The following is an 18,508-nucleotide window of genomic DNA, read 5'->3' on the forward strand; positions in this document are numbered from 1 at the left end:
TGTAGATAGGGACAAGTAGAGTGATGTGACTCATATGCATGCAGATTGCAAAATTTAAAAAGTCATAAGTACTAAATTGAGTATCATAGATTGTACTATTATTTTTCTTATGATAAGATCTTTAAAATAAGACCACACTTGTCTATATTTGCATGATATTTTGAAAAAAAAATTATAAATTTTTAGTAACTAAATACGGCTACTGGGAATAAATATTTTAACAACACGAACAAATGATTATTTTCCACGAACAAAAAAATTAAACATATCGAACAAATAATGATATACAACGAACAAAATATTATATATACACGAACATTTGATTATATAGGATAAATATTGAAAAATAAATATCACGGACAAATTAGTTAACATTATGGAACAATTTAATCAACAAAACGAACAAATAATTTGACATTACAAACAAATTAGTTATACAAAATATAAATGTAAATAAGAAGAAAAATGAATAAAAGAAAAGGAGGTAAAGGAAGAAAAAGGAAAGAAAACATGAGAAGAGTGACTGCATGTGCAATTGTAATGCTGCAGTAAGCATGCATGCGCATACTGGAGGAGCACAAAAGCGCATGCAGCAGAAGCACAAAAGCGAAGCATGCATGCGCATGCAGCATGAGCATAGCGCATGACTCTAGTTTGTGGGCTAGCATCTGACGTGAGAAACATAAAGGGTCCAATTAAAATATTCAACTGACCACGCAATAGAAGCGTACTTTGTAACACGCACGATGTATAACCTATATATCTATAAAGCCATTAGGTCCAAATTAAATTCAATATTTTCTAAAATATTATTCAATATTTTACTATAACAGATTCAACATCTCATACAAACTATTTTAACATTTGGACATAATAGATTCAACATTTATCAACCAGCATCAACATTTTTTTTAGAAAAATCGCCGGCCACCCCCTTCCTCTCCGGCGGCAGCAGCAGCGCTCCCGCGTGGGTGGGTAGGTGCGGCGCCTGTGCAACACGGCGGCCGGCAGCAGCGCACGACGCGTGAAGTGCTCCCGCGTGCGTGGGCTGGCAGCAAAGCGCAGCAAGTCCATGGGGGCGGCGGCAGCATGCAGGGTTGGTGGCACCGCGCCGAAGAGTGCCCGCGCAGGGGCTGGCGGGCACGGCGTCGGAGAGCGCCCGCGCAAGGGCCGGCGGCGCCGTGCGGGGCCGGCGACGGCGGGGACCGCGGGGGCGACGAGCGCCGGGCGGGGCCGGTGGCGTTAATGGAGGAGCAGAGGGGAGGCGGTGGGCGAAAGAAAATCCAACGGACCTAGTTCTTCGCATGAATCTCAAACACTAGAAGATGAGTAAGAAAAAATCTACGAAAAGATATACAGGATTCCCAGCACGTATGGGGGCCTCCTATATACCTTCTGGAAGATTGTTAAACAACTCATCTATAAAGCCCATTAAGGCCGAACTACTGAAAAAATTAGTTGAACTAGCATTTAAAAATGTTGAATCAACATTTTGAAAATATTGAACTAACATTTTGAAAATGTTGAACTAATATTTCGAAAATGTTAAACAATATTTGAAAAATGTTGAATCTCGACAATTTTTTGCTAGCATCTTCTCCGCCGCCGGTGGCACGGGCGGCCGCGGTGGCAGACCGGCCGCGTGAGAGGCGGCGGCGCGCTGGTAGGCCGCGACAGCGCGTCGGCAGGCCGCGGGGCGGCGGCGCGACGGGAGGGTTGGCCGGGGCGGGGCGGGGCAACGCGGCGGCCGCGCGCGACGGCGGGGCGGGCAGGGGAAGGCAACCGGCAGCGGGCGCGCCGGGGAAGGCCAACGGAGGCGCGTGCCCGCGTCGGGCGGCGGCGGGGCGCTCTAGGGAGGCCGGCGGCGGCGCGTGCCAGCGGTTGGGCGCTCCAGGGGAGGCCGGCAGCGACGGCGGGTGCGCCGGGGAAGGCCGCCGGCGGCGCGTGCCCGCGTCGGGGAAGGCAAGCGGCGGCGGTGGAGCACGGCGGGGAAGGCCGCTGGTAGCGCGCGTGCCTGCGTCGGGGCGGCGGCGCTGGGCACACGGGGAAGGGAGTGAGGTGAGAGAGAAGGTGAGGGATAGGGTTTTGAGTGTATGAGATCCAATGGTTTTAGATGATTGTACGAATCTCAAACACTGGAAGATGTAGAAGAAAAAATCTTCCGGAAGATGTATAGAATTGGCGGCACGTATGGCCCAAGCGGCCCAGCTCGGGAGTGCGACCACGCAGCCCAGGTGGGTTGAGCTCAGCCACGCAAGGAACTGGGCACGAGGCCCAACAGTCTGCATCGGCCGGCAGGAAGCCAGCCCAGTGAGAGTCTTTGACTTGTTTATTTTCTTTGTTTCTTTTCCCTAGCACATGTTACTTAATTATTTTCTTTTGTACTGCTGTAATTAGTTAATTAATTTCAATACTTGTTAATATACATGCTTAGTTAAGTCCTTGCTTTAGGTAATCTTTTCATGTTTGTTTAGCTAGATTTAACTAGCTTTTATTCCTTTTTCTTATGTTATTTCTCTGCATGCCTAGTTAAGGTGTTTTACAGATAGTTTTCCTTCTCCTCTGGTATGAGTTTTTTTTGGACGTGCTTTACGTGTTGCTTCCATTACGTTTAAGATTTTCTAATCATTTTTAAGATGAATGTGTCACCAGTTGACTCGAGTTATCTTGAGGATTACAATAGTGGGGTTTGGGCAGTCAATTGGAGTCATTTTTTTTGTTGGATTTTTTGAAACCTCTCATTCACCCCCTCTGGTCGCCCATTCCGATCCCACAATTCTTGTGCATATGCGAATACGAGACTTTGTTGATAATTCCAACCTCACATTCACACTAAAAGTTTCTCGAACAATTCGAAGAACATCTGTGTTGGTAGCTGCGGGGCTGGAAGCTCACGCTGAATCTCAAGATTCAAGACGGCGGTGCCAGACTGGAGAGCGGGCTATATATCGAACTGTCTGTGTAGAGGACTTCTTTTTTTTTAAAAAAAAACTAATGATTAATCAACCAAACCCAAGCAAAAAGTAAAATTCATTTCAACCAACCTCCATGAACATCAAATCCAACTAACGCACACCAAACATTTTGGTGCCTAGTCCTTACCAGTCATCACCCATGCCCTTGCCCCATGCATGCTCTGATCTACTACATGTTGCTGATACTTGAAGCATCTCCAAAGTCCAAACCAAACCAAAACCATTACCTTCCCACCACACAGGACAGTGACTGAAAAAAAAAGGCTAAAACACATCGACCCACATGGATGCATGATTGTCCTGACGCCCACACTAGCCAGTGCCAATCCAGCGCCCGAGCACGATGACGAGCCCCGTGATCGCGCGGAAGGCCAAGCTCCGGAACCACCTCCTCTCCGCCAAGGCGAAGCTCAAGCACCACGTCACCCCGCGGCGCGTCGTCCTCCTCGCCGCCGCCGCGTGCTCCGTCTTCCTCGTCCTCCTCACCCTGCGCACCCTCCACTCCGCCGCCGCCAGAGCAGGCGCCGGAACTGCCCAGACCGCCGCGGCCTCCACGCCGGCGGCCGGCGCCGGCGCCGCCCACTACCACGCTCAGCAGCAGCAGCAGCAGCAGCAGTGCGCGAAGCTGCCTGCGTCCGTGACCGGGGCGCTGGTCCACTACGCGACGTCCAACGAGACGCCGCGGCAGACGGCGGCCGAGGCCGGCGCCGCCGCGCGCGCGCTGGCGGGGCGCGCCGTGCAACCTCCTCTTGTTCGGGCTGGGGCCCGACGCCGTCCTCTGGGCGGCGCTCAACCACGGCGGCCGCACGCTGTTCCTGGAGGCGGACGCGGGCCGGCTCGCCGCCGCCCGCGCCGCGCACCCGGCCGGCGTCGTCGACGACCTCCAGGCCCACCCCGTCGCCTACCACCACCAGCAGCACGCCTCGGCCGCGGTCTCCGACGACGGCAGCCTCCTCGCCCTGGTCCGCAACTCCTCCGACTGCGCTGCCGCCGCCGCCTCCCCGCCGAAGCCGCTCTCGCCGGACCACCTGGAGCGGTCGCCGTGCCCGCTGGCGCCGCGGGGCCTGCCGCCGGCGTTCTACGAGGCGGAGTGGGACGTGATCATGCTGGGCGCGCCGGTGCCGGGCGCCATATACACGGCCGGCGTGGCGGCGCGGGCGCGGCAGCCGGGGGCGGGGGAGACGGACGTGCTGGTCCACGGCGTGGACGGCGCGGCGGCGGAGAGCTTCGCGAGAGCGCTCTTGTGTGAAGGGTACGTCAAGGAGGAGGCTGGCAGGCTCCGGCACTTCGCCATCCCGAGCCACAGGGACACGGAAGCCATGCCGTTTTGCCCTTGAGGTGATGAACTGATGATCATCGATTTGCTGATGATGTTAATTACAAGAGCTGTTAAAGAAAAAAAAGAGAGGGACATTCATAGTATTAATTTTGAAGTTCATAATTTCTTCTTGTCGAATACGAGATTTCGTAATTAGATTTTCGTAATTTAATTTGTCAATGATTGTGTACTCACTACCAAAACCCGACGTATACCGAGTGCCAGGGACTTTGCCGAGTGCAGAATTTCGAGCACTCGGCAACAAGACGACACTCGGCGTAATAAGTCTTTGCCGAGTGCCGCACACCTAGCACTCAGCAAAGCCAAACTTTGCCGTGTGCCTAAAGTTTTACACTCGGCAAAACAAACTATGTCGAGTGCCACGCGGCCGGCTCTCGGCAAATACTGTCACGTGCGCCGCACACGCCTGTTACTACGGGATCTCCTTCACGGCCGTTATTGTTTGCCGAGTGCCCGCAAGGGGACATGCTTTGCCGAGTGCCTCAGGGTGGACACTCGACAAAGTTTGTCACATACGCCGCACCCGACGTTACCCCGTTGCCACGAACGGAGTAACGACCGTTACCCCGTCGCCAACACCGTTGCGTTATGTTTTGTCGAGTGCCAGAATGGGCACACTCGGTAAACAAAACTTTGCTGAGTGCCAGCTATCTGGCACTGGGCAAAGCTTTGTGAATGCCAAGTGCTTTATCTCAGCACTCGGCATTCATGTCCTTTTGCCGAGTGTCATCATTAGCACTCGGCAAAATAACAATAAAAATTTCTCCAATGCAATCCAAACTTTTTTCTCGGCTACTATACTATACAAAACACTGCATATTAGAAGTTGATACATTTTTCGTTATGTTTACTATATTTAGTTTATTTAGTTCATTAAAAGGATATTTTGGGGATAATACAATTTTGAACTGCGAAATATAGTATAAATGAAGTATAATTCATGGAAAAATGATATTTATGTTGTTCAGTCCAATTTGAGACATTGACAAACAATTCAAAGGAAAATTTGAACATCTTGAGCATGAAACGGGACAAAGTGCGCTGTGGACAAATTGGTTTTTAATTTATAAAATTAAAAAGTAATCAGAAATTCTTGAAATTTGTCATGACTTCATGATTTCATACAGGGAGTCTATGGTAAAAATTTGAAACAGTTTTGCAAACGTTATCATGTATGTCGCTTACGAAACGAGGCATCTCCGAAGAAGTTTCAGAGAACTCAGAAGGATTCTTTGAGATTTTGAGTCAGAGTGATGTTCGAATTGGAGTTTTACTTCCTATTTTTTTATAGCCATAAGACATTAAGAATTGTGTAATGTTAAATTTTGGCGATTTTTTGAATCCATTTGACAATTTATAATTTTTTTTCCGAACTAGAGTATTTAAACTGAATTTGAACTAATAGTGCATGAAATAATGACATTTTTTTTGTTTCAGCATGCTAACTTTTTTGTATATGCAATAGATTGCATAAATTAGTTCATGCTAAATTTGGGTTATTTTTTGAATTTGTAAAGAATTAGTTCATATAAATTGAAATATAGCTAATAGTGATTGAAACAATGGAATATTTTTCGTTAAAGCATGAGTAAGAATTGTTGTGTGAAATGGGCAATGAAATTTTCCATTTTTTGAAGAAATTTGTGAAATTTTGAATTGTATTCAGATAAATTTCTGAAAGCAAATTCAAAAAGGTCACTTTGCCGAGTGCCCTCACACGACACTCGGCAAAAGGTGACTATGCCGAGTGTCCTCTCAGGGCACTCGGCAACATGTGGCTCTGCCAAGTGCCCAGATCTGGCACTCGTCAAAGAGGCCCTTAGTTTGCCAAGTGCCAGATCTAGGCACTCGGCACAGATGCTCTTAATTTGCCGAGTGCCAGATCTGGGCACTCGGCAAAGAGGCCCCGCTCCCAAAACACTTAGCCGCCACACACTCATGCACACGCACAAACACAGATGCCAGCCACCCACGCCACCCGCGCCGCTGCCTCCACGCCACCGCACCGCCTCCATGCCATCTCCACATCGCCGGTCGAGCCCACGGCCGGAGTTGCCCAGCTCCCCGGCTCCCCGGCCGGAGCGCGCCGCCCCTCCCCCGCCCGGCCGGATCTCGCCCCGCCCCCGGAGGCAGGCGCAAGCGACAGCGGCGCCCCGGGCATCCCGGCTCCCAGCCCCCGACGCCCGCTCCGGAGCCGGCACCAGCGGCCCGGCCCCTGGCCCCCATCGCCGCCCCCGGCGCTCGCCCCCGCCCCGGGGCGCCCGGTCCCCGCCCCGGGGGGCGGAGCGCTCGGCCCCGCCCTCGGCGCTCGGCCCTACCCCCGGCGTGCCCGGTCCCCATCCCCGGCATCCGCCCCCGACCCGGCGTCAGGTCCTCGGCCCCGGCGCCCGGTCCCCTCCCCCGGCGCCCGCCCCCGCCCCCGCCCGGCCTCGATTGACACATAACTGAGCTACCTGCTTTTATCTGATTGTATGTGCTGCAATCTTGTGATGCTTGTTAATTGAGCTACTAGTGGTATCAATCAATGCTGTTAATAATTGAAAACTTGTGAGAATTTTGAATTTAGAAAACCTAATGTTTTCATTAGTCTTGTCACTGATTCTGCATTTTGAGATATTGCCAAGGATAAAATCTTTTGAAGTTTGAAGTAATGATTGTTATTCCTAGTCTTCAATTACAATTTAAAGTTATTCTTTGTGATTATTATGTTCGTAGTGCTGTCTTCTCAACGGCCTGTGACGTGTTTGGCGAAAAGCCGGTACCGCGAGTCCACTCCACGCCGGCCACGACTACACCGCTGACCCTCGGTAAGCAATGCAACCGCCCCTGTTATTGATAATGTTTGGAGATCATGCAACCGCCACCCAGTTAGGTGTCTCCCGTTCGGAAAAGATACAATTGAGATATGCGGATCTTTGCATATCTATAACTGTATCTTTTCCGAATTGTCCATGTTTTTTGGACAGCCCGAGGATGCGTAGATACGGTTAGTTTTCATGGTCCACTCCTATCCGAGACAGAGTCTCGGCATCACCTCCCCGTTGTTCTCCGGATACACAATCTCCCTTCCGGGACGTGTATCTGGAGAACAGCGGGGAGGTGCTGCCGAAATTTTGTCTCGGATGGTAGTGGATCATGAAAACTGACCGTATCTACGCATCCTCGGGTGGGATTAAGACCTACCTTCACCTATTAGAATGAAGGGACAACATGTAGATGCATTTGATTTTTATTGTACTCACTGCCGTCTAGAAGATGGATGACAGTCAGTGGATGTACACGGGCCGTCCAAGTCAGGCTACCATGACTGATGAATGGATTCGAAAAACCAATGACTTTTTGGAAAGGGCATGGGGTCAGGCTGAAGGATCCAATATCTTATGGTGTCCGTGCATCAGATGTGGAAATAAGAAACAGAAAACGAAGAAGATTATGGGCCAACATCTTTGTAAGTATGGATTTACGCCGGACTATACCCGGTGGACCTTCCACGGTGAAGCCCACCGTATGAGGGACGAGGTCGTAAGGCAACGCATCGATGATTGTGATGCTGATGGTGGGGTTGGAGACATGTTACATGACTATCATGAAGCACATTTCGGTGAAGGACCGCAAGAGGAGGAGTCAGAGGCATCCGCAAAGGCGTATTACGAGATGTTGGAGGCGGCACAGAAACCACTTCACGGGCACACAAAGGAAATGTCATCCACTTTTGCTTCCATTACATGTAGGTGCCGCCGAACTGGTGCGCCGGCTAGGGCGCGTGCTGGGAGATGATGGTGGACAAGTGGCTTAGCGAGGAGTGGATTCAGAGGCACAACTTATGCCGGGAGCGCCGCTTGTTGATGCAAGGTGCGCCACACCATCAAGGCAGCCGAGGCCTTCCCGAGTACAGGGATGTTTGGGTAAGTCATTACACTTTTTGGTACTTTCAAACTCACTAATCATTGTATTCTTTCGCTTTGCTTGCAGTCGTCGTCACATAAAGACCAGGAATGCAACGACTTCCAGGCATACTGTATGGCGCACAAGGGCAGGGCGACGTCTGACGTCTCCTACAACCCGGCGGATCCACCCGAGGCCTACAGCAACCCGAGCATCCACACGCACATCACTGAGTACACGGAGATGGGAAAGGCGCTCCATGGGGACACATGGGATCCGGCCACCCAGCCCCTTTCTAGAGAAGCCATCATGAGGGCAGGAGGAGGGAAGAAGCACAGCCGTCACTGGATCGCCAACAGCCTTGTCAACACAGCCAGTACGCCGACTCTCTCCCAGCTTCGGGCAGGGACCACCGACTCTACCTCGCCAATACGCCCATGGCCTGAGACTTCAGTGGCCAGCGTGCGTGTAATCCAGGTTATTTCTGCCCCATTTGTCGTTCGTTGCTTTTAGTTATTTTTTGTTCACATTGTAACATTTGGGTAAAATCTTATAGGCCCGGATGGACGAAGAGACGAAGAGGTGGGAGGAGATCGAGGTGAGGCTAGAGGAGGAGCGGACGCTAAGGCAGGAGCAAGAGTGCAGGTGGCAGGAAGAGCGGATGCAGGAGCGGCAGAGGATGGAGCAGGTGCTTCTTGCTGAGCGATAGGCCACGCAACAACAGATGCATACCATGTTCTCCTACCTCCAAGGTATTGGCGCGACAATCAACTATCATCCGCCGCCAATGATGTCCTGGCCTCCACCACCGCTACTTCCTTCTATCTCTCCTCCACCTGGCGCTGCAGGCACTCCTGTGAGTATGAATCTATTTACTTTGCTTGCACATACATATTCAAATTTTGAGATACTTTATGTCAATATATCATGTGCTATATATAAAAGAACATCTAGACTCACTTAGTGGTTGGTTGATTAATGACATATGCTTTAATAAGAATGATTAGAAGGTATCACAGCTGATATATAGATGAGCTAAGTCAAGGATATGAAAGTTGAAAAGCGGCAATTCATTTAATATTTTATCTTTTAAAATTGAGTTTAGGAATGCCATACTATCAAGAGGGACATGAACTCTTACAATTTTCTCAAGATGTAATCCTATGTTAATTTCTTTTTGCAGAATCAATCGATTGGGGGGGGGGGGGGGGGGGGTCAAATGAGCCTCCGGACGAGCATTCACCGGCACCGGTAGCGTCACAGTGGCCACCGAGCTGATTTAGAGTAGTTTATGGTATTTGCTCTACAGACTTGTGCTAGTTGGACTTGTGCTTGTTTAATTTGATGGACTTATGTTTGTTAAACGTTACACTTATGGCATTGATGTTAGACTTGTGCTATTTGTGATATTCGTGCTATGTATCGTGAGATATTTGTGATGAATGTGCCGTATATATGCTATATTAAATGTCTGGAATGTATATTTGCTTTGTTTGTAATCGATGTGTTTATTACATAATAAACAGAAAAAATAAAAAAAAACAGCAAGCTTTGCCGAGTGTTATTACCCTGACACTCGGCAAAGCATCCATTTTTCTATTTTCTGGAAAAAGGTTTTGCCGAGTGCAATTACCTTGACACTCGGTGAAGTCTGCAGTTTTGCCGAGTGCCAGACGCGTGGCACTCGGCAAAGATTCAAACTTCGCCGAGTGCTGCCAGGTCGGCACTCGGCGAAGTTTGAATCTTTGCCGAGTGCCACGCATCTGGCACTCGGCAAAGTCGCCGTCCACCGTTCCGTTCCGTTCGCCCGTCCCGTTCGTCCCGTTCGCCCGTTCCGTTCGCCAGTTCGCCCGTTCGTCCGTCCCGTTTCAACTTTTTTTGCCGAGTGCGGAATGGTACACGGCAAAGGTTTGCCGAGTGCCCGAGAAATGGCACTCGGCAAAGCCAGCTTCGCCGGGAGATGAAAGGTCGTGTGAGCTGCGCCGTAAACTGCACTCGGTAACTACTTTGCCGAGTGTTTTCCGGCCTGTGTTTGTGGCACTCCGCAAAGTAGCCGATTCCAGTGACTCAAGGATGACAGAATGAACATCCATTAGCTCCCCCCCCCCCCCCCCCCCCTCCTGTGCTGGCGCCTCCGGCACCACGCCGCCCGTCGCCGCTATGCTCGTCGTCGCCGTTGGCCGGCCCTTGGTGCGATCACCCTCAAGCTCCCCGCTCCTCGTCGCTGCGGCCCGCTTCTGCTGTGGCTGGACAGCGTGCTGTTGGGAGACGGCACGACGGGCTCCTCGTCCTCGCTACGGCGGCCCATCCGGGCCTCCCCGGCCGGCTCCCGGTTCATGTCGATCCCGCGGAGGAATGGCATACAAGCGCGTGGCCATTTCTGACCTCCCCGTCAGTTTCTCTGTGCCCGCGCAGAGGCACCTCATAGATGTTGGCCGCCGCCGTCATTGCTGCCACCCAATGACCCCGCTGCCCTCCATCTTGCTCCTCGTCCTCATTGCTGCCGCGCCATCCCTCGTCTGTGCGCCCGTGTTCGGGGGTTGCGTCGTCCGACGCCTCCGCGGTCGCTCCATTACCGACCTTGGTCGAAGTCTCCGCGGGGCGGGGCTTCATCTGCGGGCTTCAAAGGGCAGCTGGGCAGGGCACGCTCTTCTGCTGGCCAGCGCCAGCGCCCCACAGTGGTACCAGCTCAGGCGTGTCTACAGCGGGCCCAGCCCGCTCCAGGACCTCGCGGTCAGCGCAAACCACGTCGCGTACTAGGATGCTGCCGCGGGCAGGGTCCTGTGGGCTGTGGTGGCGCGGCGGCGGGCGATTTCCCAGCGATGGGTTTGTCGGATCCGGGACCACAGGATACCTGACGTGATATGCATCAATACATATTGTATTCTTTAATTTCTTATTCAACTCTTTTTACCTATTCACTAGTTATTGCTGATAAATGACTGACAAATTTTATATTTTAAATTAGTCCACGATTAGTTATTGATGATGACTCATTTATTTACTATGGTGACTCATTTATTCACTATACATTTCTTCTTCATGAAAATATTTATCTGTATGTAAATAATTTGTTCGCAACACCAAATTATTTGTTCGCTTTTTAGATTAAATTTTTCCTCTGATATGGACTCATTTGTTCACGATATTCATTTTACATTATTTATCTATACAATCAAATGTTCGCAATGTGCAATATTTTGTTTGTAGAAAATAATAATTTGTTCGTTTGTTAAAATATTTCTTCCAAGTAGCCAAAATTCATTATTGAGTATTAAAAAATACCTTTTCAAAATATCGCAAACATAGGAAAGATGGTGGTGCAATCCAAATTTTATTTGGATGCTTGTTTTAATACTTATAGCTTTTTAGTTTTGAATCTGCATGCATACCACTAATGTGACATCATTGTACATTTTGCATGCGCCGAACTCCACTTTTTTTATGAGATTACACGGTACAACTTAGACACTCGCAACGTACGCACACTCATATCCCTATGAACATCGGGGTGAATATCGGGACGTGCAGATAGCAGCAGTAGCCGACGACCACCACCGCGTCGCCGTGGATCGTCGAGAACCGGCGCCCCACCAGCGCCGGCGCCGCCCGCGCCGACTTGTCCAGGCACTGCACGCACTCCGCCGTGGTGTGGTTGGCCGCGCACTGGCTCCCAGCGCCGCGGACGGCGCGGCGTCGCCGTCGTCGTAGAACCAGCCGCGGAACGCGCCCTCGCGGGCCGTGGGCCGGCCGGTGTCCGCGTACGACAGGAAGCAGCCAACGCGCCAGGCGCCCGCGCGGCGACTGACGCCGTCGCACCCGGCGGCGACGTCCTCGGCGGCGGCGAACAGGCACGAGCGGCAGTAGTCGCCGGGGGAGGAGGGCCCGTCCGGCGCGCCGAAGCCGAAGCAGGCCCCGCGGGCGAAGGCGCGGTCGCGTCCGGCGCCGGCGGACCCGTGGCCGCGGCGGCGGCGGTGGAGGGGAGTGCGCCGAGGAGCGAGAGCACGTTGGCGCGGAACGCGCTGCCGTTCTTGGAGGGCGCCGCCGCCACCGCCGGGGCCGGGGCGCAGTCGAGCAGAGGTGGCAAGTGTCCGCTCATGCCGGTCGGCTCCAGCTTCAGGGCGCCCCCTGGTCTTGCGGTGGCGGTCATCACGAGGACGAGGAGGACCGCGGGGGGAAGGCCCGTGGGCTTCGGGCACACCATGGGCGACGCCGCGACGGAAACCGCAGCTGCCGCTGGAAGTAGACCGCAGCGTGTTTTTTCGCATCTCGAGTCTTTAGGACCTGCGGCGGCGAAGGTGATCGCACGTCGATTTCGGAAACAGTTGGGCGGCCCGTATCGCACCGATATGGCTAGACGTGTGCGCGTGATGATCCCGCGGCTCACCGGTAACCTAGCTATTCGCGGCAACCGCAGGCGGCTGCCCTGCTGTAATTGTAATTTCTCCTCATCGCTTCACGCGTCTCGCCATGTGCCTTCCGGTGGAGGAGCACCGTCGGACTTGCTATTATAGATCTGGCCATTTGTCTCGGTTCCAAAGGGTTATTTGTTCTGGTTTTGGAACCGGGATTCGGCTACCGGGACAAAAGCCTCCAGACATTTGTCCTAGGCGTTAGAACCGGGACAAAATGTCTCTTGCCCTGCAGGATTCGAACCCAAGACCTATTGCATAGCGCATAACTTCTTTGCCAACTCACCTAAGTAGTACATGTGACTCAGTAAAGAATAACTCCCTTTTAAACTATCACGTGGAGTGGCCTTTTATCCGGGTTGGTGTTACCAACCGGGAAAAAAGTGTTGGGCCTTTTATCCCGGGTGGAGCCATCAACCGGGACAAAAGGGGACCTTTTGTCCAGGTTGGTACCTTCAACCGGGACAAAAGACCCCTGTCCTCCCCCCCGCTGGCCTGGCTACTCTTTGGACCCGGGACAAAAGCCACCTATTGTCTCTGACCCAAAGACAACCGGGACAAATGGCCTGTAACAAAGGCCTATTTTGTAGTAATGCTGGTGGCAAGGTGTCTTAAAATTTGATTTAGATTATTTAAGGGCGAAATCCGAACTCTAATATTATATAATTTTGTGCTAAAAATATATAAAAATCAACTTGGATCGTGAATAAGCCATTAGGACCCTGGCCATTACCACCCCTGATTGCGGATGTATCACGGATACCGGGAAAGAGATGTTGCGATCGCCGATTTCCAGTCCAACACAACACGTGCAACCGTTAGTCCGTCACGGCGCGCGCGTGCTCGGAACGGAAATCCTATACATCTTTCGAAAGGTAGGAAGGCCATTAAACTTCTAGTGTTTGAGATCCGTGCAGAGTGCATCGAGCCGAGTGGATGAGATTGGCGCAATTGGAGAGCCGTGCTGCACGCATGTGCGGCTCCGTAGCGTGCATGGCTGGATGTTGGTGGGTGGACTTGGGGATTCCATTTAGGTTCGAAACTTTAATCCTATTTTTTTTTCTAACTGTAAATACATTTTGGATTTTGTTTGAAGCATGATGCTGTTTGAAATTTATGCAACAAAACAAGATCACATATGCATATATTTTAATTAATTTTATTTTTTCGAAAAAATCAACATTCAAAGTATACTATTGCAACTTTTGAGTATACACATGTTCAACATTTTGTACATCAGTGTTATCCTAAACACTAAACGGTAAATAGTCGGTCACCTACCGTTTAACCCATTTTTCGGGCAAAACAGATGTTTAAACGGGAAAAATGGCTGTTTAAACAGTGAAAACAACCAATTAAACAGAAACGGTGTGCCACTGTGTAGCGTTTAAATGGTGTTTAAACGGGCTAAACAACCGTTTAGGCGAACAATGTTGTACATACTGTTTCAACATTTTCATATAAAATATTTAACTAGTTTATAAGAAATGTTGTATTAAGTTTGAATGAATGTTGAATCTTGTATTTTAAAATATTGACCGTAGTGGTTTAGTAAAAGTGTTACTTATTGATGCAGCTTAAAGAGGAAAAAAACGAAAGGAACGCCTGCTACCACATGCACCTTCCTGGCTAGTGGCGATGTGCAAGCTTTACATGCTTACTGCATGTGCTTGCGCGATTCAACAATGGAGCGGGGTATTGGCGCTGTGAGACTTTGATGGGCCGTGCGACACAACGATTTCTCTCTATAATGGGCTTTATAGATACGTCTGTTATCCAACTTTCGGAAGGGGTACAGGAGCCCCCTGCTCGGAACGCAAACAAGCGGCATGTAACTGGCAAAATGGTGTTTTTCTGAGTCCCTGTACATCAAACGGAAGATAGATAAGCTCGTCATCTTCCAGCCCACTAAGGGTGTGTTTAGTTGGTGAAAATTTTTGGGTTTTGCTACTGTAGCATTTTTGTTTTTATTTGATAATTAGTGTCCAATCATATACTAATTAGGTTTAAAAAATTCATCTCATCATTTCCAGCTAAACTGTGCAATTAGTTATTTTTTTAATTACATTAAATATTTCATACATGTGTCTAAAAGTTTGATGTGACGAGAAATCTTGAAATTTTTTGGAAACTAAACAGGGCCTAAGCTCCACTGCTCATGTTGTTCTGCTACTCCATCAGCTTTATTCGCGAAGCCAGAAAACCCCACGCCCCGTCCCATCATGACGTCTCCATCGCGGCTGCCCTGCCGTGCCCTCCCTCCACCTGCAGTGGGCGACTCCCGCTGCCTTTCACCCCCGATTCCCGCCGGCATCACTCCTGCCACCGACCCTACTCATCTGGTTGGCCCGTCACCACCGCCGGACCAACCAGCCATCCCAAGCTCCTTTCAAGGCCGCAGACGCCGGAGAGGCCCCACTCCTTGAAACACGAACCCAGGCCCCCACGGCGGCAGTTTTGCCGCTCCGGTGTGCGTGACAGCTAGCCCGAGAGCAGAGAGAAGGCGCAGAGAGGAAGGAAGAAGAGGATCCGATGGTTTACAATACTTGCATGAATCTCAAACTCTGAAAGATAAATAATTTCCTCCATTCTTGAAAAAATATAGGATCTATTTTTTTTTCCTGCTGTGTTGCAGGGACACATGGGCCTCAACTACAAGCGCCCAACCCCCTCCCCCCAGCTGTCGAGCGTAAACATGGGCCGTGTCTTCCTTTGTTGGAGTACAAACAAGTATCCGCTCATGTCTGGGCTGCAAGGCCGGCTGCTAGCAGTCTTACTAGGCTCTCCAGATCTGTTCTTTTGGAGCTGGCCAGCGATCCACCAAAGTAGGAGCCAGTCGCAATCAGTCACAACCAGCGCAGCGCAGCGCATGACATCTTCTTCTCCCAAGTGTCGGAACTCGGAGCCTCGAGTACATGGGTAGGCGTAGAATGTAAACGGATCGAATACGGATGAATATTACTGATATTGTATTTATTTTTATATTTTTATTCGAATGCAGAGTCGGATACAGATAGTGTTATTTTTTTACTGAATAACATTATAATGGATATTAACATCATAAAAATGTAAATTCTAGTATCCGGATACAAATCGGTTACGAACATTGAATATCCGAAATCGAATACGAATGGATAAAAATCCTTTCAAATCGGATCGAATTCGAATATGATTGAAAAATATCCATACTATTTATAACTTCCGGTTGCCGTGCGCCTCCGGCGAACCTTCTCGCGCATGCCTCTACAACTTCCACCTCAGGTCTCGCTCCCCCGCAGCGCACAATTTTATTAGATAATTTCTAGCTCTCGCTGTCAGCCTGCCATTGAGCGTTGGTTCCATCACGGCAACGGGGGGATTTTCTAACTTGCTTCACTCCTAGTATATATGATCTTTGACATGTGGCGTTTCTCCACTTTGTTTCCTTTTCTCAATCTAACCTGCAGCATTTTTGAAAAATTCAGACCACGAAAATTACCATTCAATTTAGCTGCTTGGCAAGACCAGATTTTAAACAACGTTTACTCCAGCGTCCAGCCGGTGGCAGAGAGAACCAATGAATGCTTAGAGCGATACAAGCGGGCCTTCAGTTGAGCTCCGGAGTAACCGAGACTAGTGGCAAATCCAACCCACATGTAAAAGGGTGCTCATCCCCTTCTCTTCTTTTTCCTCCCCACTTCTTCTTCATTAATTCTTTCTTCCTAAAATGAAGAGAGGCTTAGGGAGGTATCCATTGATCTTGAGGAGGCCCCTAGCCCCCCTAGATCCGCTAGCTGCCGGGGACATGCTTCTCCATTCCTGGGTCTATCATGCTCGCAGTGGTGAAAGCGGCTGGTTTTGCTTGTTTGCTTTATGTAAAAAAAACCCCCCTTTTTTCCTCTTAATTGAAAGGCGGAGCACCTTTCATTTTCTAAGAATCATTGGTGGTCGCCCTTAGATGATGAATGATTGGCAATGTTGTGTAAAATTGATGTATCTCTTGCAATGTATAAAATAGCGCGCTATAGCGGCGCTATAGCATTTTTTGACAACTGTAGCTATAACACCATTGTACTAAATAGCGCGCTATAGCGGTTGAGAAGGGCTCTCCGCTAATTATCATAGCCCGCTATTTTATACACTGATCTCTTGGCTCATGATGTGCAGGCACAGGATGCGACGTGAGAGTCGACAGATGCGATGAAGGTCAAGCGAAGGGTTCATGCTGATGGATCAAGAGCGATGATCGATGAATGCGAGTAGACTTTGACTGAGGGACCCGAGGAGTCTTAAAGGACTCATGGGCAATCCACGTGGTGCACTAAAGAGCGAGAGTATATGGATGGATGACGACAATGTCGATCGAGTCAAACGGGATGGAGCCGTCAAAGGTTTGGTGGAGATCGGACCCGCGTCGACATCAAGGAGGTCGCGTACAGCCAAGCGGTGATGGACGGTTTGGGTGGGTTGGGCCTCAAATTAAACCACTGTGCAGAAAGGTTTTTCGGCTTGGGCCTTGAAACCGGGGACGCATCCAGTGTAGCAGGATGGCGGAGATAGAGGGCATGTGGCGTCATCGCAAAGCTTGCGTCGGGGCAAAGTAAAATCGTGAAGGCGGTATGTTTGTCTGATGTTTCTACAAAAAATGGGCCGTTTTGCCATTGTGTATGCATGTATCATAGTTATTAGTGTAGGGATATTTTCTATCTTTTGCCATGAATGTTATATAGAAGGGTATGGCGGATTTGGGTATCTCTTGGAACACTAATTTCATTTGCTCTAGTCTAGAGGAGAGGGCTTCCTGAGAGAGGATAAGAAAGAGAGAGAGGTTGATTGCTCCTGATTTCTTATTCCAACCAAAAGTGGGGGGTTGAGGGAGGTTTCTAGCTAGATTACTTATTTAAAATGATCTTTTGAATGTTCAATTCCTCTCTTTTCACAAATTTCTTCTTGGGTCTATTGAGTCTAGTATTTTTTTTTGCGAGAAGTATTGCATCATATATTAAAGTAAAGGCACAGCACAATCCTTTCTTGCAAAAAGGTTCCCGAGTAACATAGAAATTACAACAAGGTCCTGACCGCTATTGTTTATCTTCTTCCTCAGAGCTTGCCAGCACCAAGAAATCGCTGGCCATCGAGCAAGGCACCTGGACTTCACACCGCCTATCATCGCCATGCCGAACCAAAGAGCGGACCCCAAACATTGGTAAGCTGCAAGAAATCCGCGATTCGTGACCACAACCGTCAGCTTATCCTTTTCTCCAGCCCCAACTCCGCCCGCAACCGCCAACCCTGAAGACTAGAGCGCCACCCCAACACCGGCGAAAACAGCACCAGCCACAACCCAAAGGAAGAGCCCCGAACCAGCTCCAACTGAAGCACGCAGAGGGTCTTCAGATCCAAGCCGGACGAGCCCCGCAGGTCCTCCGCCGTCACCGGAGCTCATGACGACAAGGTGGAAGAAGACCGGGGGGAAATTATTCCATATTGGCCGTGCCGCCTCACCAAACAAGCGCAACCGGAAACTAACCTCGATCTGTTGCCGCCGACGAAAACGGAGACGAAGACTCCCCTCCATCGCCCGCCGAGCTCACCACAGCAGAAGAGGACCACCCTCACAGACGGACCAGGAGGTACCGTCGGGAGTAAGCCGCCATCAGATCCCTGTCGCCACCACGCACTGCCTGCAGACGGCCCGAATCGACGACAGCACCTCACCGGCAAACCCTAAGCAACTCTATCTAGACCTAGACTAGTATAGGAGCTATACACACCGGCCGCCAAATCCCCCCGGTTCCCCTCCCTCTTCGGCGCCGGCGCGGCCGCCGGAGAAGAGGGGGAACCAGAGAAAGTGGCGCCGGAATGGCTGTCTCCTCCGGTTCGCCTCCCTGGAACTGTAGCTGAATGAGGGGAACGGA

The 18,508-nt window shown here is 50.3% G+C and overlaps 1 pseudogene; it reads left to right on the forward strand.

Annotated features, from left to right (window-relative positions):
* The first annotated feature begins 3,145 nt into the window (after positions 1-3,145).
* On the forward strand, positions 3,146-4,492 carry LOC120643980 (annotated as a pseudogene).
* Positions 4,493-18,508: the final 14,016 nt, after the last annotated feature.

This window comes from Panicum virgatum, chromosome 8K, assembly GCF_016808335.1.
Source record: "Panicum virgatum strain AP13 chromosome 8K, P.virgatum_v5, whole genome shotgun sequence".
Taxonomy (NCBI): Eukaryota; Viridiplantae; Streptophyta; class Magnoliopsida; order Poales; family Poaceae; genus Panicum; species Panicum virgatum.